The 4,146-nt window shown below is 47.7% G+C and overlaps 1 protein-coding gene across 1 annotated transcript in view; it reads right to left on the reverse strand.

Annotated features, from left to right (window-relative positions):
* The window catches only part of LOC107751295 (disks large-associated protein 2-like), a 30,873-nt gene that overhangs the window by 23,497 nt on the left and 3,230 nt on the right, over positions 1 to 4,146 (reverse strand). The window lies entirely within an intron of this gene.

A 4,146-nucleotide genomic window follows, 5' to 3' on the forward strand; every position in this document is an offset into this window, starting at 1 on the left:
TCAGACGTTTGTTCTATTCGGCCATAAGTGCCCTGCGAAGTGGACATCATGGGATATTCAGCCATGATTCCAGTTTGAAGGGCTAAAGGACTGGAAATGAAAACTACTGTTCTACGTTGAACATATTAGATTACTAAAGGATAGTTCTTGTTCTTAAATCTGATTCGATGAGCGATTTTAGTATACATTTTACTGTAATAAATTTTTTCAATCCCACTGTGTCTACCATCTTGGATCATTTATTTCACTATAGCAATGCATTATTTAGGGCAAAAAGCCATAATGTGACTTCTTTGAGTTTTGACTAATTTCTCTCTGTTTCCAATAGACTTGTTCACGTGTTTCAGAGATACTTGTGTGGTGAATCAGACATATGGTGAATGAATTAATGATTGAATAGATGGCTTGAAACACAGATAGGTGAATGGAGAGAGGGATGTCATTTGTCCATCAGAACCGCGGAGATGGAGGGCGAGTTCGCACACCACACCTCTTGGTGGAGATCTGAGGTTAGAGCCTGATGATCTTTTTTCTCAACATACATACATACATACATACAGTGGCAATGCCCCCATGAATGCAGAGTGGATGTCATCATAATATAACGCTCCAGTTACTAATGTAACCTTGGTTACCTGAGATAACGGGAACCAGCATTGCGTTTATGATGCTTGGGTGAAACTGTTTTCCTCCGAATACTGAAGCCTGATTTGTTAAAGTTTGTGCAGCTGCACAAACATATGCCATTTCAGCTCACCAAAAATAGGGCAGAGTTAACTATGTAAGTCGACACTGAATGCCATTTCATCAGAATCATTTCAACTGAGGAGCGGCAGCATCGACTCGCATGCAGCTGTACAGCATGGCATGCAACACTTATTCCTGTTATCTCAGGGAACTAAGGTTACATTAGTAACTGGAATGTTCCCTGTCTCTTATGTTGCGTTTATAATGCTTGGGGGAACGATATGCCACAATGCCATGCTATAAGCGCAGAACAGAAGCCATCCTGCAAGCCCAGCTCTAGGGCACTGCCATGAGGGCTCTAAGAAACATAGGCTAACTAGTGAGGTTCAGGCCACCAGTCGGAGCACTCATTCAAGACTAAAACACTTACTTGGGGTGCAAGACAATTAAGCGGATAAGACCCATGCCTGAAGAGCAGGGATGTCCATGTTATAAAACCTGACAAAGGTAGACGGCGACGATCAGCTGGCTGCCTCGCAAATATCCCCAACTCTGCTGGACCAAGCCCATGAGGAGTCCATCCTCCTAGTGGAGTGGGTCCTCACTCTAATAGGGCAATCAGAGCCAACTGAGGTGTAAGCTAGGCCAATCAAATCAACTATCCAGTGGAATAATCTCTGCTTCATAACTGTCAGCTCTTTATAGGGGCCTCTGAAGCACACAAAGGGCTGCTCTGACTGCCAAAATTGGCTAAAGCACTCCACATAAGGCCCAGACTGGGCAAATGAAGTTAGCTCCCTGCTTGTCATCAGAGGAAGGAAAAGCTATAGAATGATGACCTGTTCTCTAAACGGAGTAGGGAGCACCTTAGGTACTTTTGGCAAAAACTCCAAACAGGAAGCGCTCACAAGAAGTCGCCCACACCTTTGACAGACGCTAAAGTTTGCAGCAGGGCGGTCTTAAGTGGCAGGGGCCGTAGGTTGAAAAAAGAACGGCCTTAAAGGTCCCTGAGGACCGTAGACAGGTCCCAAGTAGGAACAGTATGGGGGCAAGGCAGGTTAAGTCTCCTGGCACCCCACTTGACGACCAAGTCATTTCTTCCTACCGACTGGCCAGCCACAAGGGCATGGTTGGTCACGATAGCCGGCACATATACCTTGAGCATAGAAAGGGGTGCAACCCTTATCCAGCAGCTCTTGTAAAAAGGACAGAATGTTTGCTACCTCACAAGAGGATGAGTCTTCGTTTCAAACTGCACACCAGTTGGAGAAGACAGACTGGTCTTTATGGGATAAAGGCACCTTGTAGATGGCGCTCTGACCTCCGCTATAGGGTTGGCTACCTTCATAGGGAGCTGCAAAGGTTCCTGTCCAGGGGCCACAAATGTAGACTCTACATCTCAGGTTGGGGATGCCACAAGTAACCCCTCGCTTGTGAGAGGAGGTCTTTGCTCAGCAGAATCGACCAGGGAGCTGTCGATGACAGCTGAATCAGATCGGGGAACCACGACTGGTTTAACCAGAGTGGAGCCACCAGTAGAACTGATCCATCTGATGACCTGAGAGGGCAGAGTGACCGCGGTAAAGGCATACAAGCGGGTCGGCACATATACCTTGAGCATAGAAAGGGTGCAACCCTTATCCAGCAGCTCTTGTAAAAAGCACAGAATGGTTACTACCTCACAAGAGGATGAGTCTTTGTTTCAAACTGCACACCAGTTGGAGAAGACAGACTGGTCTTTATGGGATAAAGGCACCTTGTAGATGGCACTCTGACCTCCGCTATAGGGTTGGCTACCTTCACAGGGAGCTGCAAAGGTTCCTGTCCAGGGGCCACAAATGTAGACTCTACATCTCGGGTTGGGGATGCCACAAGTAACCCCTCGCTTGCGAGAGGAGGTCTTTGCTCAGTAGAATCGACCAGGGAGCTGTCGATGACAGCTGAATCAGATTGGGGAACCACGTCTGGTTTCACCAGAGTGGAGCCACCAGTAGAATTGAGTATCTGATCCATCTGATGATCTGAGAGAGCAGAGTGACCGCGGTAAAGGCATACAGGCGGGCCTTGGGCCATTCCTAGGCCAGCGTGTTCTGTTCCTTGGAGAAAAATGTTGGGCAATAAGAGTTTTAAGATAATTCTTCTGAAGAATCTCCTTTCTCCTGGAGACATACTGACCTGGGACAGCATGTCCAATCCCTGGTTCAGTCTGCCTGGAACGTGCACTGCCCTCAAAGAGCCCAGGTTACACTGGGCCCATAGAAGGTGGTGTCTCACCATCTTATAAAAAAACACAACCTAAAGCCGCCCTGGCAATTTATAAAGGCAACCACTGTCATGTTGTCCAAATGGACAATGACATGGTGCCCTTTTAGAGCTGGCAGGAAGGTTTTAAGGGCCCAGAAAACTGGCATCATTTCGAGACAGTTGATGTGTAGCCTTTGCTTTAGGCTGGACCAGGAGCCACGCCCCCTTGCCCCCCAGCCTGAGTGGGAGGCATCTGTCATAACAACATTCCTTCTGGAAGTCAGTCCCAATTGCACACCTGTCTGATACAGGCGAGGGGCCTTATAAGGGGCCACAGCTGAGACATATCGATGGTCCACCTTGAGGCAAAAGTGTCCCAGGCACTAGGCGTGGGATTACTGCAGGGGCGCAGTACTGCAGGGGCCACATGTGGAGTAGGCCCAGCAGTATCACAGGGGATGCCATCAGGCCCAGGGTCCTCTGTGAGCATTCCAGTGAGAGCCATGCCCGCATCTGGGTTGAGTCGATAACGGTCCCCAAAAAAGCCACTTGCCTGCTGGGAGACAGACAACTCTTGATTCTGAGCCCCAAAAGCTCCAGGTGGGTGAGAGGCATCGACCTGTGAGCACAGAGCTTGCGTTCAGACCAGGCTAAAACTAACCAGTCATCGAGGTAATTCATAACGTGGATTCCAGTTTGCCTCAGATGGGAGAGAGTCATGCCAAGTGCATGGAGCCAGGGACAGTCTCTTCAAGAGGAGAGAGCTTCTCATTAGGGCTGGGACAATAAATCGATGCATCGCAAATCGAGAAATTATTCTGCATCGATTCTTAGATTTTCCGAAGGCATCGCGATTCTCTCTTGAATCGATTCTGAGCTTAGTTTTTAACAGCAGATGGCACTGGGTGCTTTAGAAATAGCCGTATTCTGCTTGCTTCCAGTTCCTTACACACGCACCATTTGAACCTAAAATAACCATTCATAAAGTTTGAAAAGGTTGAAGCGAATTACAAGGATGTTCACAGTGGGCTGTGTTTACATTAATCTCGCATCATAAAAGCCCATGTGCAAGTACATTTAAACACTTACATGACTCAGCCGAACGCGCAAGCGCTCTTCTTCGTGACAATTTGAGTGTGCGGTTAAAAACTAGCCTAGAGCGCCATCTGCTGTTAAAAACTAAGCTCAGAATCGATTCGAGAGAGAATCACGATG

Source organism: Sinocyclocheilus rhinocerous, unplaced genomic scaffold (genome assembly GCF_001515625.1).
Source record: "Sinocyclocheilus rhinocerous isolate Xijiao unplaced genomic scaffold, SAMN03320098_v1.1 scaffold1132, whole genome shotgun sequence".
In the NCBI taxonomy this organism is placed as follows: Eukaryota; Metazoa; Chordata; class Actinopteri; order Cypriniformes; family Cyprinidae; genus Sinocyclocheilus; species Sinocyclocheilus rhinocerous.